We start from the raw sequence: 23,323 nt of genomic DNA, 5'->3' as shown, positions 1-23,323 counted from the left end.
CGTAGCACGTACGATTTAAAGGCAACGCAGCAACTGTCATTAGAAGGTGGGCATTCATTGCCCAGCAAGTTCGTGTTCACATATTCGTGTTGGCAACTGTTTATTGCACTGTCCATCATTCTGTCAGTCACCACAATTAAGACTGAGACAGACAGCTGAGCTGTGTTGACCTGGAACGCCCCTAGGTGCTCAAAACTGCTGTGTAGCAGCTCACTAGGTTTTATGAGCAATGTTTTGGAAACTTTGGGCCACTAGTTAATCCAGATGTGCATCATTCTTTAAAAGAGTTTATAGTTTAATGTCACATATTTAAACTATTTTAAAATCCCAAGGTTGTAATTTTCCAAGCAGCTTTTTGTAATGCACTTTTCACTGACTTAAAGAGATAGCTCACCCTAAAAATAAAATTTTTATCATTTACTCACCCTCATGTCATTCCAAACACACATAACTTTCTTTCTTCCATGGATTAGAAAATGAGATGTTAGACGAATGTTAGCCTCGGTCACCATTCACTTTCAATTAATCTTTTTTCCACACAATGAAAGTGAATGATGACTGAGGTCAGTCCTAAACATTCTGCCTAATATCTCCTTTTGTGTTCCATAGATGAAAAATCCATATGGGTGTGAAACATGAGGGTGAGTAAATTGTCAGAATTTTAATTTTTGGGTGAACTTTATCTCTTTAACCCTCAAAATAGTTTATATGTTGTGTTTGTTGGTTGCCTCAGTAATTGCCCCGGAAATTCTTGTTTTGTCAAACACCCCTTATATATATATTATATAATAATTATATATATATAATTTTTTTTGACTTTGTAATTGTTCACTCAAGACATGCAATGATTAATCCTAAGCATGTGTAAATTCTGGAATTTTTTATTTATCTTTAGGAGCTTGTGTTTTCTTTGCCATTTTTTCAGAACATTAATACTTTAATCACAAAATGTTTTTGTTTGTGCCTTTTGTTTAGGACCAGGGTAAAAATTCCCAATTTATTGAATTGAAATGAATTGGGCTATTTGACATAAATCAGTGGCAAGATGTGTTTTATATGGCTAGAAAAAATATTATCACAAAGATGGAAAAAAAATCATCTGTTTTTATTTCATATCAGAGTTGCTTGGGCTACCTAAACATATGCATGAAGGGAATTAAAGAATCTTGTTGAGAGAAGACCCATGTTGGCTTATTTTCAAGAAAAATATGGCGTATTTTAATTATATTTATCAATGAATGTGGTACAGTAGCTAGGCACAGTAATGTCTGATTTTTATATTGCTGTGGCTGCAATACAAATTGAAGTTGTAAAATATTTGTGCTTCATCATATATTAACAATTATGTAACACCGAACATGCCTAATAAAAAGCAGCAGGTATCTGATAATATAATACTTATGAATATCCCCAGAAACCTGATGACTCTTTTTGGGATCTACAGTTGAAGTCATACATTTAGGTTGATTTAATATTAGCAAACTATGGTTTTGGCAAGTCGTTTAGGACATCTACTTAGTGCATGACACAAATAATATTTCCAACAATTGTTTACAGACAGATTGTTTCACTTTAAATTTACTATATCACAATTCCAGTGGGAAAAAGCTTGGAAAATTCCAGAAAATTATGTCAAGCCTTTAGACAATTAGCTAATTGGAGTCAATTGGAGGAGTACTTAACACGTTAAGAAAATGAACGCCATTAATCGCAATGCCGTAATATGGAAGATTCCTGAGAAATGCAAGCTTGTAGTACCACCTATTTATTCCAGAGGGCTGTAAGTGAAACTTCAGGTGCGTGGCAATGCGCTGTTTATATAGTGAAGCAAAACACCCTTGAGCAGCAGAACAACACAAACATGCGTTACATTCTTGCGTTCAAAACACTTGATGGAGTGCAAATCCGAACTAAAGGATCTCAATATGTGTTCCAAGTATTAAACTATATTTAACTTAACATAGTGACCTACAAATTTTATGTTCATGATGCGAACGCATCCAAGACGCTATACAAGCATGTCTGATGCAGCTGTTCATTGATGGATCATTAAACAAGCCCTCATAATAAATCTCCAACTGATTGACAAATTCACTTGTGAAATGGATTGCTGTGAACTGTATGCCAATGATTGGCTTATGGGAGAGATGGTTGTGTAGTGGTCTAAAGCACATACTGGTAATCAAAAGGTCGCTGGTTCGATCCCCACAGCCACCACCATTGTGTCCTTGAGCAAGACACTTAACTCCAGGTTGCTCCGGGGGGATTGTCCCTGTAATAAGGGCTCTGTAAGTCACTTTGGATAAAAGTGTCTGCCAAATGCATAAAGGTAAATGTAATGTTCAATAATATGATAATAAACAATACATTGTATTCTAAAGCCACTTATTGTATTGTCTTATTAATGATAACTCTTCTGCCACAAGAATGTAATGCACTTTAATTATCTGAATATTTTTATATAATATATATATAATATTTAAAGATAACTGTATCATTATTTAATTATTATATATTGAATTGTTGTTATATGAGGGATGTCTTTCTCAGAAAATATTTGTATATGTGATTAATCGCGATTAATTAATCGGGACGCCATGTAATTCCATTTAAAATTTTTAATCGATTGACAGCACTAGTTTAAATGTATTTGGTTAAGGTGTATGTAAACTTTTGACTTCAACTGTATCTGTCATCATCAGCTATATGGTAGTAACTAGTGAGGTGCTTAAAGTAGCAGAAATGGCTTTCAAAATGACTTCTGTGCTCTGCTTGGTGTTTAAAAGGATAGTTCACCCAAAAATGAAATATTCTCTCATTATTTAATCACCCTCATAATATCCCAGGTGTTTATGACTTTCTTTCTTCACCAGAACACATTTGAACTTTTTTTTTAAAATCTTGGGTCAGAAGGTCCTTAAAATGCAAGTGAATGGAGATTCCTCAGACAGTCAGCATTAACGTAAACCCTACGACTCCAGCAGTTAAATTAATGTCTTCTAAAGTGTCATGATTGCTTTTGGTGTGAAAAATATAAATATTTAAGTTTTTCTTTTTTATTTTACTCTAAATCATGCTTATGGTTGGCAGCGGTACACGTATGTGACGTAATCGCATTGGCATTTGAAATCTGTGTGAGAACTGAGGCACATGAGTCACAGCTGGAAGAGCAGCGCTGTTTACAAGTGAGAAGTAGGAACACTGTACAGTAGCTTGCTTGGTTTTGGTTTAGATCTGTATTTATTTAGTTCGTTTCTTTACTCATAATGGTGCGTTTGTGTGCTTCTCCTTGATGTCTCAAATGAGTTGAGAATGTGAGATTACGTCCGTATCATGGCAACACTAATACATCACACACTAGAGACCACTTGGACTCCACCCTCTCGTGAACCCTAACGGAAGCTTTGGTTTATAGTTTAAAAAGTACTTAAATATTTCTCTTTTTCACTCTGCTTACATTTAATATATAATTTACCGTCTATAAATGTAATTAATGTTAACAAATTCTACATCTTTTCAAAGGTCTAAGGGTTCAACATTCATATCCGATCTCTGTTTCACGATAGCAATGCTCCAGAAACAGCCATTTAGTTATTTGTGCCAGGAGTACAAATGAAAACATGCTATATCAAAACGGGACTTCATAAATTGTTATGAAAACGCGATCGCCAGATGAATACAATTCGCCACACTTTGGTCAATTGTCCATGGCGAGCGTTCGTTGAAAAACGTCCGTTGTTTACTTGAGATCTCACCTGAAAGAATTACCCTTCGTCATCATTCTTCAACAAACTATGCAATCTGAGCAGCATTCATGTTGTAAAACTGTATATTAAATAAGCGTGTCTCCAAAGTCCGTAAATGATGAAAGATTTTTCATTTTTGGGTTAACTATTCCTTTAAGCTATATGTTTGTCAGGAATTACTGTATTTCTAGACCTGTTGTTTTTCTTTAATGTGATGAAATCATGGTTTGTGTTGCATTTTAGCATTGGAATGTCCCGAGAAGGAGGATTTTATAGGGGGTTTGCATTAAGAGGCAACAATCTGAATTTGTTCTCTAAATGCAAATAAATGGCTGTGTCCTCAACACAGAAAGAATGAGGCAGTTATTGAGTGTGTAAATGGATCTGCTGAGGTTTTCTTTTTCAGCATAGTCATTTTTTATAGACCAAGGCCACTAGCTGTGTGATCATACTCCTGTAGGATTTTGGTTTGTAATGGTTTACTAAACCACCAATTTACTGTCAGAAACGTATGACAATTTTGCTGCTAAATCACATCCCAACTGTTTGTCATGCCCCATTCAACATGCAGATTGTCATCTCTGGCCCTGTCTCTTTCACCAGATTCTCTCTACATAATCCTAATACCTCACACAAATGTGCTCGTTTTGTTACAATAAGTTCAGATAGTCTCCTTAGCTGAGCTCATGTTTCAGTCTTGGGTTCTCGCTCTCAGTCAGGACACAGTCACAGTACTGTTTTTATTTTGGCAGGGGGTTGTTCCTTGTTCAGGAGAAGACAATGTGTAAGGAAAAGACAGGGCCTGGGAAACTGAAAAATATCTGGAGTGAAATGGGATGCTTTTTAAATATACCCTTATGCAGCTCTAGCTTTAGAGTTTTATGTTCAATTTCCTCAAAATTTTCAACAGTTTTTGTGTGAATTTACAGTTCCCTTGCATCTTTGTGTACAAAACCGGTTATTTTCTGGCAGCAGGGGTGCTGGAAAATCTCTGTTGAAAAACAGAAAGGTACTGTCTGATTAAAAACACAGATAAACTTAAAAAATAATTACAAAAATATTATTAATTATAAAAAATAATAAACATCTATTACTGTAATTCTACAAGAAATCTCCCTATAATTCCATGAAATCTTTTACTTTTAACATGTATTAATTGTTAGAATAGAGTCGTACACCTCTAAAACACCGAATAATTATCTTTAAAAGAATGATAAAGAAAAGCTTTAGTACAGATAATTATTATTGTTATTACAACAAAATACTGTAAGTGTAAGACCATTTTATTTATAAAACACCCAAAAAAATTGTGCCATAATTTAAAAAAATATAAACCGCAAAAAACTAATCTAATTGAAGCAGGATAAGATTTGTCTGCATAATACTTTAAATTCAATGAAATAGTGAAAGTTTTGCAGCAGTTAACAAAAAAGGAGAACGATCTTGCATAAAGGTTATTCTATAAAATGTACTTTATGCCTGTAGCAACATTTTGGAATGTAGTTCACAATACTAATTAAAAATGCTCTGAAACAACAGCATTTGTTTTCCACCCCTGAAAATAATATTATGGTCTTTTTGCCTTAACATGATATGAATTAAAACAAACACACACACACACTAAATAATAATAAAAGCAGAATGAACCTGCAATGGAACATTTGAACACTACAAATTACACACACACACAAAAAAAAGCACTTTGGCTGAAAATGATTCAATCTCGTGATTGAAACAAGTTTTCTTAACAAAACTGAATAATTTTAAACCAAATAAAATGGACCATGGTAATCAAATCTAAATGAATGGCGTTTGTTTAACTTGAATCAGTTTTGTTCTCCCACATTTAAGCCTTCTTGTCTTGTTTAGCCTATGTTTATATCACGTTAGATGAAGTCGATTAGGTCACGTTACTTGAACTAGTTATAATGCCAGTAATAAATGTCAATTCTATTTTCTCATTCTTCAGTGACTGTCAAACGAGACTGCAGATGCAGCACGATATGAAACTAATCCCTTTATTGGAAAAAAGTTCTGAATTCTGTTGTACATGCCACATTCAAAGCTTAAGAGAATACAAGTTGAGCTCAATTGAAAGCATTTGTGTCAGTGTTGATTACTACAAAACTATTTTGACTTGTCCTTCCTTTTCTTTAAGTGAGGCACTTAAAATGGAAGTAAATGAGGCCAATTTTTGGAGGGTTTAAAAACACTGTAAACCCTTCTGGAAAGTTCTTCAAGCTTAAAACAATTTGAGGCAACTGATTGCCTTTTATTTTTACAAGGATCAAAACTTAAGTCTCAAGTATGCATAACTTGATTTTCTCAGAAACTATAAATTAAAATAAATGATTTTGGTCCAATTAGAAATGGTATATTTTGATGTTTATTTTATTAAACCACAACTAAAAATGTAAAGTTCTACAAAGTCAATATTTTTATACAACTCAAGAATCATGAATATGCTTTGTATTAACTTATTTTTTTAAAGTCATGCTAACTTAATAATCTATATCATTTTAGGTGACTTGAAATGTGCTAGTAGTATTACTTAAAAATGTTTAGCAACAGCCTTGTTTTTATTTTTTATAAAGTTAGCTTAAATGTGAAAATGTTGCAACTTAATCATAAATAAGAATAAGCAAACTGCATGTAGTAAACACATTTAATATAAAAAGACAAGGTACAATTATTGACAAAACATGAGGCACAGCACTGGAACTTGACTTGACAGCGACAGTATACATTGTTAACAGCTGCATTAGTGTTGCACATCCTTCAACGTTAAAACCTCATAAATCCACCTGTCTTTAAAACTCTTTTGGGTAATTCAGATCCAGTAAATAAATCAGTCCAAACATAAAAAGAAATCTGAAAAGAATGGGGAGGTGGGTGATGACTTTCAAGAACAAGTACATTTCTGACCAGACTTCAGTGAATTGCAGCATCTGAGATCTCTGACTGCTGTTAACAAGGCAACTGGTGAATATCCAACATGTGGCTCTTCTGAATCTTCAGCCCTGAAATGCAAGAATGGAGAAAAGTGGCAAAATTAAAGAACAACTTATTAAAATCGGTTTGAAAATGCACACCTAGATAAAAGAAATTGTCATTATTTACTCACTTGTTCCAGACCTGGATGACTTCTTCCATGGAAGACAAAAGCTTTGGTTATATGTGGTTTATTTTTTTTATTTTTGTATAAATCTTTAAAAGGATAATCCCCCCCAAAATGAAAATTCTCTCATCATTTATCCATCCCAGATGTTTATGTCTTCTGCTGAACACAAAGATTTTTAGAAGAATATCTCAGCTCTGTATGTCCATACAATGCAACTGAATGGTAACCAAAACTTTGAAGTGCCAAAAGGCAGAATAAAAGTAATCCATAAGACTCTAGTGGTTAAATCCATATCTTCAGATAATAAATTACAAATCTCCACTTTCACTTTCAGATGTGAAAAGCTTCAAAGTTATGACACCCATTCACTTGCATTGTATTGGTCAGAATGGAAAAACTTGAAATGCTTATAAATATTTGTTTGTGATCTGCAGATGAAAGTCATATACATCTGGGTTGGCATGAGGGTAAGTAAATAACAAAATAATTTTAGTTTTTGGGTGAGGTATTCCTTTTAAATAATAATAAAAAAATGGTTAAACGATTTAGAAATGTGTGAATGACCCTGCAAATTTTGAAGAATTTTGAGGTGTCCTCTCAGCAGCACAGGAAGTGCACGAAGTGCAGTGGTTCGACTTGTGTGAACACTATTTTGAATATTGTCACAAAGATTCAATATTCTAAACAAGTTCAGGCTGCATAAAGGGGACTGTTGCATTGTTTCATATTTTTCCAGATTGCTCTGCACCAGATGATGTTTCAGCACATAAACGGTAAGGCACACTCAAAAAAATATTTTAGCTTATTTTTAAGATGTATCCATTTCAATTTAATTACAAATTTCCATCTAATTGAATTGGCTAATCTTTAACTAAATAAAATATATAAATCTTAAGTTTTATTAATTACATTTTCTGCAAGACTATTCAATTTAATTTGATGGAAATATATTATTAAATTGAAATGGATACATCTTAAAATTAGGCTAAAATATTTTTGTGAGTGCAGTGTTTTTCCCCTTCTGCTCTAGTGTACCTTTTAAAATCTGGCTTTAAATCTGGGGTAGGATCGGGCCACACTGTGTCTGGTTTCATTTTAAGGCCCTTGCAGACCTCTAAATTCTGAGTTTTCTGCACGCACAGATTCTGTCTGGGCTTATAACAAAAACCTATTCTAACATAACATGTGAATACAACTTTTCAGTACACTCACCACTAAAGGGTTAGTTCACCCAAAAATTAAAATTCTCTCATTATTTACTCACACTCATGCCATCCCAGATGTGTATGACTTTCTTCTGCTGAACACAAAGATTTTTTGAAGAATATCTCAGTTCTGTGCGTTAATTCAATGCAAGTGAATGGGGTCCAAAAAGTGCATAAAGGCAACATAAAAGGTAATCCATATGACTTCAGTAGTTAATCTAAATATTTTGAAGTGATCCAGTTGGTTTTATTGTAGGTGTGGATAAACCAAAATATAATGAATTTTTCACTATAAATCTCCTTTGCGATCTCAAGCTCGATTACACTTCCTATAGTGTCATCTAGCACTAAACAAATGCATTAAGCACCAGGAAGTGTAATCCACCTTAAAATCATGATTATGCTTAGAGATTACAATGGAAAGATGTAAAGTGAAAAAGGGGTTTTATTTTGGTCTGTTCTCACCCAAAACCAACTGGATCACCTCAGAAGACGTTGATTAAACCACTCGAGTCGAATGTATTGCTTTTATCAACTTTCATTCACTTGAATTGAATGGATCAACAGAGCTGAAATATTCTTTTAAAAATCTTAATTTGTGTTCTGCAGCAGAAAGAAGGTCACACACATCTGGGATGGCATGAGGGTGAGTAAATGAGAGATTTTTTTTATTTTTGGGTCAAGTAATCCATACGACTAGTGGTTAAATGTATATCTTCTGAAGTAATAATTAAAAAAAGGACTTAAATATTGTTCTTTTTCTCACACACTCATCATATAGCTTCTGAAGACATTGATTAAACCACTGGAGATGTATGGATTAATTTTCTGCTGTCTTTATGTGCTTTTTGAAGTTTTAAAATGTTGATATCCTATCACTTGCATTGTATGGACCAACAGAGCTGTGATATTCTTCAAAAAATCTTGTGTACAGGAGAAAAAAGTCATACATATCTGGGATGACATGAGGGTCAGTAAATGAGAGGATTTATTTTTGAACTATCCCTTTTAAGTTTTGGATGGGCTCAAATTATTCTGTGTAAAATCAAGGTCTGTTGAACCACAGAACAATATTAAACAACTAAGACCATAATACCTTTTTAAGTATGAATCAAGAGAATTTCAGCAAGTTCTCCAGAAGTCTTTTCCGACTCCAATGTCTTCTGACGAGATATAAAGTCATCAGTGAAAACTGTGCCGATCAAGCTCTGCATACTTGTTAGATATATTCTGGTTTGTAAAGCGTTACTCTGCAAATACCTGAAACGGAGGGAAAAGTAAGGCTAGTTACATTCATAATGGATTGAAAGACATCCTTGCAGATGATGAAACTTGTGCATGTACACAACAGTTTATGTTGCCCATTTAGATAAATTAAAGAAATGTGGCTATTTTTCAGTAAACGCACACACACACTTGTTACATACCTCGGAAACTTGTACCATGCAAAGAACAAAATACAGTGCATCCGGAAAGTATTCACATCGCTTCACTTTTTACACATTTTGTTATGTTAAAGCCTTATTCCAAAATGGATTAAATTCATTATTTTCCTCAAAATTCTACAAACAATACCCCATAATGACAACGTGAAAGAAGTTTGTTTGAAATCTTTGCAAATAGATAAAAAAAAAAAATCACATGTACATAAGTATTCACAGCCTTTGCTCAATACTTTGTTGAAGCTTCTTTGGCACCAATTACAGCCTCAAGTCTTTTTTGTATGATGCTACAAACTTGGCACACCTATTTTTGGGTAGTTTCTCCCATTCCTCTTTGCAGGACCTCACAAGCTCCATCAGGTTGGATGGGGAGCATCCCCATCTCTCCAGAGATGTTCAATCGGGTTCAAGTCTGGGCTCTGGCTGGGCCACTCAAGAACATTCACAGAGTTGTCACGTAGCCACTCCTTTGTTATCTTGGATGTGTGCTTAGGGTTGTTGTCCTGTTGGAAGATGAACCTTCACCCCAGTCTGAGGTCCAGAGCGCTCTGGAGCAGGATTTCCTCAAGGATGTCTCTGTACATTGCTGCATTCATCTTTCCCTTGATCCTGACTAGTCTCCCAGTTCCTGCCGCTGAAAAATATCCCCACAGCATGATGCTGCCACCACAGTCCTTCACTGTAGGGATGGTATTGGCCAGGTGATGAGTGGTGCCTGGTTTCCTCCAGACATGACGCGTGCCATTCAGGCCAAAGAGATCGATCTTTGTTTCATTAGACCGGAGAATTTTGTTTCTCATGGACTGAGAGTCCTTCATGTGCCTTTTGGCAAACTCCAGGTGGGCTATCATGTGCCTTTTACTGAGGAGTGGCTTCTGTCTGGCCACTCTACCATACAGGCCTGATTGGTGGAGTGCTGCAGAGATGGTTGTTCTTCTGGAAGGTTCTCTTCTCTCCACAGAGAAATGCTGGAGCTCTCTGACCATCAGGTTTTTGGTCCCCTCCCTGACTAAGGCCCTTCTCCCCCAATCGCTCAATTTGTCCAGGCGGCCAGCTCTAGGAAGTGTTCTGGTGTTTCCAAACTTCCATTTATGGATGATGGAGGCCACTGCGCTCATTGGGACCTTCAATGCTGCAGAAATGTTTCTGTACCCTTCCCCAGATCTGTGCCTCGATACAATCCTGTCTCGGAGGTCTACAGACAATTCCTTGGACTTCATCGCTTGGTCGTGCTCTGACATGCACTGTTAACTGTGGTACCTTATATAGACAGGTGTGTGCTTTTCCAAATCATGTCCATTCAACTGAATTTACCACAGGATCTAAGTTGTAGAAACATCTCAAGGATGATCAGTGGAAACAGGATGAACCTGAGCTTAGATTTGAGTGTCATGGCAAAGACCTTGAATAATTATGTACATGTGATTTAAAAAAAAAAACATTTAAATATTATAGCGTTGTGAATACTTTCCGTATGCACTGTACATCCACCTTTGTTCAAACTAGGTTGGAAACTAGTCCATTAGAAACTAATCCCTCAATATTCTTTAGAATGGGGAGAAAATCTAATAGCATACAAGCCTATCAGTTAAATTATACAACTGTAACCTTAAAGATCTAATTTAATCTAAAGAATCACAGGCTAACTCCACTAAACAAAAATTCCTCTATGTTAAAATGCTTGTAAAATATAGAAATTGTACCTCCGATGGAGGACACCGAGGAGCTGCTTAAATTAAGCACACGCTGCATCATTTAAAATACTATCCTGTAGATGGACAAAACACTCTTTAGATAACCGTTGCGGTTTGTTTTGTATTCTACATATCCTAAAATATCATCATTAAACTGAAGTTAAACTAAGAGGTTACTTAAGTTACCTAAACCAGCAACTTGCTGCATGTCTTCCAACATTAATGAATGTTTGGGATATTTATATAAATACATCTAAATGTAATATTTCTGTAGTTCCCGTATTACAAAAATAATAACAGAAGATATAATTGAACTTGAAATTTCATCCATATGAATCCACTCGGACCACAGCGAACATCTCGATGGAGGAAAAGTGTGCACTCAGATACAGCAACCAATCATGATCATGTTTAAACCGAAGTATATTCCTTCTCCAAAAGATAAGTCCTCTAATTAGAAGCTACAGCCTTGTAAACCTTAAATGGATACAAACTGATTTTTTTGCATATGGTTAAATTTATTTACTAGATATTATGTCCAAATGAATATGCACAACATTAATATTTATATATGCTCGATATTATTTTTCTTTTTAATGTACTTGCTTTGCACATCACATGAAAATGTTAATTGATTCTTTCAATACACCGTAAGTTTTGTTCATTCAGGCCAAATCCTTTTTAATTGGCATTATGCCTTATATTTTGGAATGATAGTGATGGGATATGTAGTGATGGGTAAATTATGCTTGATTTATATGTCATATAAATGTATGGAAGCATAAAACACAGTTATTAACTTTTTTATTTAACTCTATGGTTTTACACCGGTTTTTATAATATGAAATGTATTTATTAACAATTAAAATCTTTAAACGAACACAATTGTAGTGATGAAGTGAAAGACAAAAATGAAATTTTATCAGATTTTGACTGTCTCATAGGATAGTCAATTTCTGTTTTTTTTTTCTTTTTATGTATGTGTAACATTCAAGGAAGGGAGGGAAAGGAGGACACAGGAAACTTGGGCTTCAACTCAAAGGTATAACTTTTTAATAAACAACTCGAAGGAGCTTTTCTGCAGAACACTCTTTAGCTTAAACTCAAGGTATTCTCTTTCAGACAGGTAGGTCTCTCACCCTCACTCTCCCCAGTGTTTACTGCAATCAGAAATAGACATTATAGCGCTCAGGTGTGTGTGTTTCTCTCTCCGGATGAACGCTTGACCACATCCCCGCCACCACATATCTCCTGACTCAGGCCGGGGAGTCATCCGGTCTGCCTACCACCCCCCATTTCTGGAAAGGACGTCTGCTGCAGCTATCTGCACCCCCGGTCTGTGGACCACCTCGAACCTAAACGGCTGAAGAGCCAGGTAGTACTGGAGAGTGAGGATGGCCCACTTGATGGCAAGACACTTTTTTTCAATGGTGCTGTACTGTAGCCTCCCTCACTGAGAGCTTGTGTCTAATGTACAGCATAGGGCGTTTCTCCCCCTCCACCACCTGCTAGAGCACCACCCCCCAAGCCCCCTGTCTGAAGTGTCCCGTCTGTAAAATGAGGGAGAGAAATCGGGTGAATGTAAAAGCTGTCTGCCTCAAAGTGCAGCTTTCACCTGCGTAAAGGTCTATTGACACTGCTCCGTCCACTGGACCTGATCTGGAGCTACCTTTTTAGTGAGATCAGTCAGTGGGCTGGTGACGTCAGAAAAATTAGGCACAAACCTTCTAGCCAGCCCCAGGAACCATCTCGCCGCCTCTTTTTTTTTTCCTTGGGTCTCGTGTCGGGCAAGTTGCAATAGTCGAAGTTTTATCAATTTGGGGACTCACCTGCCCGTGGCCCAAACGGAACCCCAGATACTGTACCTCCTTTTGTCCAACTGCACACGTTTTGGGGTTTGCCATGCCGCATGTCGCAGCAACCTCAGTACAGCCCTCAGATACTGCATGTGTCGCTGCCAATCATTACTGCATACAATAATGTCATCCAGATAGGCAGCGGCATAAGCAGAGTGTGGTCTGAGGACACAGTCCATGAGGTGCTGAACTGTAGCCGGAGTGCCAAACAAACTGAACAGAAGTGTCACAAATTGGTGTAAGCCAAATGGTGTGAAAAGGCCATTTTTCCACGGGATATTGGTGTTAAGGGGATCTGCCAATAACCCTTGTCAAATCCATTGTCGAATAAAAGCAAGCTGTGCCCAACCGATCGAGCAACTCCTCAATACAAGGCATTGGGTATGCATCAAATTTAGACACTGCATTGAATTTCCTATAATCCACACAAAACTGTACAGCAACGTCACGCTTAGGAATTAGAACAACCGGGCTGGGCAAATCTCTGTGGGACTCCTCTATTAATCCCATATCAAGCATTGCATCTAATTCTTCCTAAACTATTTTCTTTTTGTGGTCGGGCAGTCAGTAGGGACAGCTGCGTACCATTACCCCAGGCGCCGTCTCGATGTGGTACTGGATGAAGTTTGTACGACCTGGCAGAATAGAAAACACGTCTGCAAATTCTTTCTGCAACTTGGCAACCTCTGTGACTTGATACGTGAGAGGTGGTCTCCACAAGTGACCGGGACGACATGATTGGCTTTTACGTTCAGCTCCGGCACTTGGTGAGTAATTTAGAGCTCGATGTGAGGAGTAAAATTAGCACTTTATCTCCCAAATTCCCATAGCCTAGTACCCGTTATACAGTTGGCTTTGACGTTCCTTAGCTTGGAGCAAATTCTCTTTTGTGTTAGTTGACCCAAACTGTGGAGTTTTGCTCTAAGATCAAGAACATATTGAATACAATTTTTACTGTTTGAAGGTCCCTCCTCACAAGTTTCCCGTATGCCGTCTTGCATGCTGTCCGGCCGCCGCCCATATTGCAGTTAGAATGGGGAAAGCCCTGTGGAGGCTTGCGGGACTTCTAGCACTGCAAATAACAGGGATTTGATCCATTTATTCCAATTTCAAGCAGCCTCGTGCATGATCTATGAATCATATTTTTCAGGGTTTTATTAAATCTTTCCACTAAACCGTCTATTTGTGGATAGTAAAGACTGGTGTGGATCGATTTAATACCCTATGATTCAGACAGTTCGCATAGTGTTCGTGACATAAATGTAGTGCCTTGATCAGTGAGGATTTCTTTCAGAATCCCCACTCGGGAGATTATTCTGAAGAGTGCCTCCGCAACACTACATGATGAGATGTTGCGCAGAGGCACTGCTTCCTGATATCGCGTTGCATAGTCCACCAGAACTATACAAAGCGATATCCGCGTGCTGTCCGCTCTAATGGCCCGATGAGGTCCATGCCAATTATTTCGAAGGTACCTCGATTAATGGAAGGGGGCATATGACAGGGCGGAGGGGGGGGCCGGGTCGTGATTCTACACATCCGGTCCCTAATCGGGCTAATCAAGCCTCCGAGAGGGATAAAGGCTGACTGCGGATGGTGGTGAGACAGTGAGAGACAGCATTAAATCTAGTGCTGCATGGTTTAACATATCGCAGTCGCGATGTCGGCCTGTGCGATTATATTACGGCAAAATGCGTTTTTATTAAATAAGTGCATATGTGGACGTGATAGCCCATTCCATCAGAGCTGTTTGCCCATTTTCTACACCGTTAATAAAAAGATGACCAGTCAGTCTCCGTTTAGGGAGTGGCATGTGTGGTCATGTCTTGTGAGTTTCCGGTGTGCAGCGTGGAAATCAGGTGAAGATGGATGCCGAGCAGACCGACACTGAACTTGTGGCCAGAAAAAATAACACAGATCACAGCTTGGCAATATATATTTATTCATATAACGCAAAGTCAACGTTTACGTGTTTTTAACGTCACTTTTTTGATCAGTTTGGTACCACCTCCGCCTCATTTTGAGCCAGGAAAAACCCTGGTTATATGGCGATATTTTGGCTTTAAGATAACTGACGCTAAGCAGAGAGAGGTACTGTGCAAAATTAGTAAAATGTAATTTGCTACATCACATGGCAACATGACAAATTTATATCAGCACCTGATGCATGACTGTGAAAGCCCAGATTAGTAAAGAGACAGCTGAAACGACAACCTGTAAGCCAAATAAAACAAAGCACAATTACAGATGTGTTTGCGAGTGTCACGCCATATGACAAGTCTTCACACACAGAGATATAAAGAAATCACTGACTCCATAACGCACTGCTTGGCAAGAGACATGATGCACCGCTAGCAAAGTGGGATTTCAGAAAATGATCCACACACTGGACAAGAGGTACCAGCGATAAGTTGAACTTTTTAGAAAGAGGATTTGGAAATACCAGTTGGTCATTTATTAAAAAAAAAAACACAACAACAGTTTTATTGGTTTGAGTGAACCACAATTTTATATCCAGTTTTGTTTTCAAAAGAGTTTATACAAAGTACATGTTACATCCTGCTTAAATGTCCCTGTTTGTTTGGACAATCTTATTTTCGTGAAAACTTGTATGTTCTTATTTATTGTTCTATTTTATTTAGGTGTAATATTGAGAAAATAAGTTTGCAGTAATGCAAAGATATTATTTAATTTTGTAAAAATATTATTTTAATTTGAAAACACTGCATTTATAGTTGTTGTTGTTGCTAGTTTGTATGTTTGAGTTGAGAAATACATATTTTAGCATTATCAGTAATCTAGTTGTGCATTTTCCTTGATAACCATGCAGGTTGACTCATGATACCATTTGTTTATTATATCGCATATCACAATATTAACCTCAATAATCGCAATATGACATTTTCCCCAAGTCGTTGCAGCCCTAGTTTAGGGGCAGCCGCCCTGTGTGTGTTTGTGTGTTTTGTCTTTTTTTTTAATTTTATTAAATGTTGTTAAACAAGGTTCTCGCCTCCTTTCCATTAATACATTTTACACTGGTGCCGAAATCCGGGAAGGAGGAGGGATGTGCCGTAGTAGAGTTCCCGCCACTACCATCCGCCCCAAAGGAGCAGCCGCGGCTGCCTGGAAGCGGAGGAACCGCCACTGACCACGAGGGGAGGAGGGGCTCCTAACCAACCGCCTGGAGCGGTTACCACTGTCAGGGGTGGGGGGACCCCTACCATCCACAGTACGCCATGCCGGGGGCTCTCTGACCTGAAAGAACAAGGGAGGAATGTGACAGGGCGGAGGGCGGGGTCGGGATGCTGCACACCCTGCCCCAAATCAGGCTAATCAAGCCTTGGAGAGGGATAAAGGCCGACTAGAAGCTGCAGTGTGTGTGTGTGAGAGAGAGAGAGAGAGATTTACAGGCAGCTATCTGACACCTTTGTGTGTTTGTCTTTTTGTTTAAGTTCCTTATTAAAATATTATTTATATTGTCAAGCCGGTTCTCACCTCCTCCTTTCCATTAATATCTATACAGGGTACAATGGTGCTCTAGGGGTAGCCGGCGGATTCACCAGCTGACATTCATGGCATGCCGACCACCACCTGTGAACATCCCTGCGAATGTCCGGTCAATAGAAATGAGCCATTAGTCGGTTCATTGTCTTTTCCTGCCCTAAGTGACCTGCCATCGGATTAAAATGAGCCGACTGATTACAATCAGTCCCTCCTTGCCTACAGTATAATATTGGCCAACAGTAACAGTAAAACTTGGTGATCTATTTTACTTTGTGATGCACCCCTTTTGTGGTGTAACCAGGGTTATTACCCTATAGATTTTTTTTTGCTTTATTTTCAATGTAGTTTTTTATTTTTGTTCCCACTGTTAGACTACTCTGTTCATTGTTTTCTAGTTTGAGTTTTGTTTCAATATGTTTAGGTTGAATTTAAGTGTTAGTTTTCATGGGTGTCAGTTCAAGTGTAAACAGATGTTATTTTAATATGTTTAATCCAGATAATTTTCTCAGGGCCATCTAGTTTTATTACAAGTGGTATTGTCATGTTTATTGAAGCAGTGTTGACAAGTTTTCATAAAGGTTTCAAATGAGTGTTTTCATTTAGTTTTCGTTAGCAATAATGCCATGGAAAGAGTTTTCAAACTCCAATTGATCTTCACTACATTAAAACAGCTGAAGACATAGGCTACCTCATGTGTGAGCACTTAGTCAATAACCGTAAAAGTTACCCTCAATCTTCTGGACTTCTCTTGAACTCGTTTACCATTTGAGATTTTGTTTTATGGCACTACTAATGTTGTGTCTCTTATGATACATTTCTTGTTATTTTTCTCATTTGAAGTTGCTTTAGAGAAATGTGTGGAAGTGCAACTAATTTTCTAATTTACACTTTCCTTAAAATTGTAACTTTTTTACATAATAAAATTGGTAATTTTAATAAAATTACCAATAAAATTGGTAATTTTATTATGTGGAGTTGTGGCATTTTAATGTTCCGTGTCCATGTTTCTCCTTCCCAGCTCTCCCACTGAGTTTAATCGGTTCTGCTGGTGCCCCATATGTGCCTTTTAAAATCTGATCGCAATGTGATTTATACAGTTTGTGTTCTGTTCTTTTTGGCCCTCTGAGCGCTTAACCTTGTATGTGGACATGCTTACAACTTCTTTTTTAAAAATTGGCTGTTTTGAACCAGTGTCATATCTTGCTTGTGCTAATGCTTGTTGATTTATTTATTGTTTGATGTCCCATTTCACAGCTTTCATCAAGCGTGTTTGTGGTACATAAGGATTGGTCTGTGTTTTCTTATGAATTCTAATCATTGACCTCACTGAATGTTGACATACTATCACCAGAGTCAGTATCTCAGCATTTTCGTAAAAGAGGGCCAAGAAAGTGCGCCACTAATGGCACCAACTGAATTGCAAAAAAATGACAGTTTCCAAAAAGGTTTCCCAAATACTCTCTTGTCTTCCATTCAGCCATTGGTGGGATAAACAAAGTCCCACCCCAAACAAAGCAAAGTTTGAAAGCACCACAGAGCCACAATGTTTACATTTTCTGGGGAAATCAACCTACATCATACTTGCAGTTGTCTCTGCACATTAAACCGAGATGGGAGAAAGTATTTAACCTGTAAAACATATACTGTTAACCTTTTAATCACTACTCATCTCTAGAAATGACATTAACATAACACTATGACCTGAATGAACCTCTGCCTTTGTGTAACAACTGACTTGGTTTTGCTTTCTTTCTAGATGCTGCTACAGGTGGGAGGAATGCGTTCTGCCATTGGTCTGTTGGCCCTCAGGAGGGTGTGGTGTGTGACACGCTCCGCCCACACCGCACCACAGACAGTGGAGTACAAACCCATCAAAAAGGTCATGGTGGCCAACCGAGGTGAGCCATCCTCCATCTCTCTTGTTGGTCTCGGACAATTACGTGGATGCAGTTAGTTGCATTTATAAGGAAACACAGTAGCACTACTTGTCAGTTGCTGATATTTCTACTTTAAAGACCCCATAAAATGACTTAACGAATGCAGTTTTCTATCCAGTTTTGACATGCTTGGGTGAGATATTTGGATGGGATATATTATGTTAAATAGCCAAATGGCATTAGTTATATCACAGCCAAGAACATGATTTGCTGTTTGACATCTACAGTAATGCATGAATGCTCTTTGCAGGAGAGATTGCCATCCGGGTGTTTCGGGCATGCACAGAGCTGGGAATTCGCACAGTGGCTGTCTACTCCGAGCAGGACACAGGCCAGATGCACAGACAAAAGGCAGATGAAGCTTACCTCATTGGAAAGGGGCTGTCACCTGTAGCAGCCTACCTTCATATACCAGACATCATCAAAGCGGCCAAGGTCAGAGGTCTATGTCCTAGCTCCAAAATGGGTTCTGCAAATCCTGATTTGAACTGAAGCATACATTTGAGAAAAAGTTGTGAAGGTAGAAATTTACTTCTCAAACAGATTGCTATGTTAAAAACTGTCCTCCAGTTATATGTTGCTTGACAACATTTGTAAAAAATGTCAACATATAATACATTTGTCCTTCAGATATGCCCAAACTAGTCTCTTCACTTCTGGGTGTCTGTAGAATCCTTGCAAAATGTATTTGCGATAAACTTGCATTTAATATTTTGAAAGATGGCAACAAACTTGTAGTTAAAGGGATATATCAGCCAAAAATAAAAATGTTCTTATCATTTACTCACCCTCATGCTGTCCTAAATGTGTATGATATTCATTCTTCAGCAGAACACAAACAAATATTTTTAGAAGTATATGTTAGCTCTATAGCATCACACAATGCAAGTATGAACCTAAGATTTATAGCAGCTCTAAATCTCCACTTTAACTTTCACGTTCAGATGTGAAAGTGAAACTAAACAGACACCACATGATGTGACTTTCTGATGTATAAGTGAAAGTGGAGATTTAGAGTTAAAGTACTTACATTTCTTAGCGTTTACTCACCCACACTTAATAAATTGCTTCTGAAGATACGGATTTAACCATTGGAGTCTTATGGATTACTTCTATGTTTCCTTTATGTGATTTTTGGAGCTACAAAGTTCTGATCAACATTTACTTGCATTGTATGGACCTACAGAGCTGAGATCTACTTCTAAAAATCTTAATTTGTGTTCTGCTGAAGAAAGAAAGTCATAGGTGAGAAAATGATGAGAGAATCTTAATTTTTGGATGAACTATCCCTCTAATTTGTGGTACAATTGCAGTAAACATGGCAACAAATGTGTTAATTTTTGGTAAAATTGCAGACAATGTAGTGACAAATATGCAGTTAATATGTGGCAAAATTGTGGCAAACAAAGCGACAAACTTATTAAGTTGTGGTAAACTTGCGGCAAACATGGCAACAAATGTGTAGTTGATTTGTGGCAAACAAAGCGACAAACTTATTAAGTTGTGGTAAACTTGCGGCAAACATGGCAACAAATGTGTAGTTGATTTGTGGCAAACAAAGCGACAAACTTATTAAGTTGTGGTAAACTTGCGGCAAACATGGCAACAAATGTGTAGTTGATTTGTGGCAAACACGGTGACAATCACATAGTTAATTTATGGTAAAATTGCGGCAAACTTAACAACAAACTTGTTGGTAATATGTTTCAAAATTGTGCCAATTACAGCATCAAACCTGTGATTAGTTTGTGGTAAATTAAAGTAAACATAGCGACATACTTGGGGGAAGCACAGACTATTGTTTTTGGTGTTTTCAATGTTTCTCCCAAAAGCTGCCCAAACTACTTCTTGAACAGTGAAATTTCTTAATGAAATTAATTAACTGAACTCAGAACTGTGTTTGCAATAAATATGCAAAATAGGTGCTTATGAAAGCTGAAACGAATATGTTCTCATATTGTAAATATCAGCATCTGGGTAGGTCACAAAATGTTGTGTGTAGGGAGCATCTGTTCCAGGAACAACTGGCACACCTGCAGAGTAAAGATACAGGATGATCAAAGAAAAAAAAATCCTACCAAAATGTGCCATGGTAGTACCATGGTACTTTTTGGTAGGATTTTTTTTTTCTAATGAACATCTATCTTTTAATTGTCTCCAAATGGGGCTCTATGGGCTGTGTGTCCACTGAATTTAAATTTTAAATAAAAAAAGTGAATTTCATTGCTTGAACGAATAGCATGATTATTTATATAGAGTATATGTACATATATTAAATTTGTCATTGCCATATTTCTTCAAATGTACTGTCCTATAAATAAAAAAATCACCAACAGGCAGCTGTTGTAGCCCACAAATCACTTATTGATTAAATACAACAGCTAATTAGCAAAATATTTAAAAAGGGATTGTAGGTATTCATTGTAATAAAATATTAGTTGTGCCAGTTGGTAATATTTTACAATCTGTACTTTGCAGGAGAATGATGTGGATGCCATTCACCCCGGCTATGGTTTCCTGTCAGAAAGAGCAGATTTTGCACAGGCTTGTGCTGATGCCGGGGTACGTTTTATCGGCCCTACTCCAGATGTGGTGCGCAAGATGGGGGACAAAGTTGAGGCCCGTACCATTGCCATTAGATCAGGTAAAGCATCTTTCATCCTATCTTCTTTGGGGAGCATACTCTGCTCTCATTAGATTATATCCATTGATATTTAACATGGCTCTGAATGATTTCCATATTTATGTATATGGTATTTATATGATACTCTGAGGCACTTGGTATTTCCATATCCAAAAGCCATGGTACTTTTTGGTAGGATTTTTTTTGTCTTTGATCATCCTGTATCTTTGCTCTGCAGGTGTGCCAGTTGTTCCTGGAACAGATGCTCCCATCTCGTGTTTGTAGGAAGCTCAAGAGTTCTCCAACACCTATGGTTTCCCCATCATCTTCAAGGCAGCATATGGGGGAGGAGGCCGTGGAATGCGTGTGGTCAAGGAGTATGAGGCAAGTCGTGCTCGAGAGTAAAATGATACAAAGTCTTTGTTCAACACATCTTACTGTACTGAGGTTTGAAATGATGTAAACTTCAGACCTTAGTGAACTCTTGATGATGTGAGGTTATTGGACTTTGAACTTGTTTGCTATACAGAGACTGGCATTTAGAGTCCAAAATGAACACTTACCAAGCTCCAAATATGCAAATAAGTATAATTTTGTAAATATGTCCATTATCTAGACCATAAAAAATGACTATAATTGTCAGTTGTAAAAATGTCCATCTTGTTGATGTGATCAAATCAAAGAGATGCTAACAATCTACTAAATAATAATAATAACAATAATAAAAAAACAGCTCAGTAACTGTAACAAATTTTCTAACGATGTTTACCTCATAATACTTTTCATTCTCATAATTTCTGACATTGTGTTCACATTATTTCTTTTGATGACCCAGTGTTCATACTGTATGTGCTCTTAGGAACTGGAAGAGAACTATCAGCGAGCATACTCTGAGGCCCTGGCAGCCTTTGGCAATGGAGCTCTGTTTGTGGAGAAGTTCGTTGAGAAACCCAGACATATTGAGGTGCAGATCCTAGGTAAGTCCATACTTGGTTTGTGTTCAAGAACTGTAATTCAAATATGTTTTTAGGCCAAGTAATTGTCAGTCTAACACTCTAACATCATCACTGGAAAGTGCTCAAAAATCTTCAACAGCAAATTATATCTCCATAGGAAATGAATACATTGTCTGGCAGATAATTAAAACATATTTGTAAATTTGCATAGAGCACACACTGTTCTTGACAGCGAACAGAATGGTGCAGTGCTCTGGTGCCTCCTAATTTGCATAGTGTTTATTGATCAGATATTTTATTGTTTGTTATTATATTTTGGGGAAATAAAAGCAGATGGGCTTGTTTACAGTTCCAGCTGGTTGAAGACTTCTATGTAATGTTCAGTAAGATGATTGATCCATTGTGTAGGCGGTAAATACGGCAATGTCATTCACCTGTACGAAAAGGACTGCTCCATCCAGAGGAGACACCAGAAGGTGGTGGAGATCGCCCCTGCCTCACAGCTCGACCCACACCTAAGAGACAGACTCACTGCTGACTCCATTAACCTCGCCAGACAGGTACAAATTAACACATGTGACAGATGGTTGTGTTGGCTTTCTTTCCAATCTGTATGCAAATACAACAAAGACATGTACTGGGTTTTAAGGGGCATTTGGAGGTTCTGTGTCTACAGTGTTTGGGCACTTAAGCTGTAAATTTTTTTTTGACTGTCTTTGCATTAGAAAGGAAAATAAAATAAAACCAAGTGGCTTTTCTGAGCCATTTTTGCAATTTACATTTAACCAACTGGTCCGAAGTTGGTTTTTAGTGGATATTAAAGTTAGTTCCCCTCAAGTTTACACTGTTGTCCTAGCAGAATAACCACCGGTGTATTTCATCACATTCCTGTGGACATTGTTCTACTTAGATTGACAACTAGAAATTCTCTAAATACTTTTTCAATTTTGACACCTGATTTATTTATTTTTTTAATAAGTCCTTCTAAGTACTGTTTTTATTTGAAAGTGCGCTTGTGACATTTTTCTATATAATGACCAAAAAGGGGCCACTTTATGTCAAAAATGGAGAGGCCTATCACAGACCTGTAGAGCTCTTCTGCATGGATGAAGTTGATGATTTGAGTACCACCAGTGTAACCATGGTTACAAGTGATTAATTTTCAGTGCCAATGTCACTTACAACATCAAAACTCACCCCCTCCCCTCAATAAATAAATAAATAAATAAATAACAAAAG

General features: G+C 37.4%; 1 pseudogene; it reads left to right on the top strand.

The window, feature by feature from the left end:
- The window catches only part of LOC127625331 (pyruvate carboxylase, mitochondrial-like), a 196,459-nt pseudogene that overhangs the window by 4,943 nt on the left and 168,193 nt on the right, over positions 1 to 23,323 (top strand).

The sequence above is a fragment of the Xyrauchen texanus genome, chromosome 31, assembly GCF_025860055.1.
Source record: "Xyrauchen texanus isolate HMW12.3.18 chromosome 31, RBS_HiC_50CHRs, whole genome shotgun sequence".
Taxonomy (NCBI): domain Eukaryota; kingdom Metazoa; phylum Chordata; class Actinopteri; order Cypriniformes; family Catostomidae; genus Xyrauchen; species Xyrauchen texanus.
The sequence above is the reverse complement of the archived record's forward strand: the minus strand, read 5'-3'. Positions and strand labels throughout refer to the sequence as shown.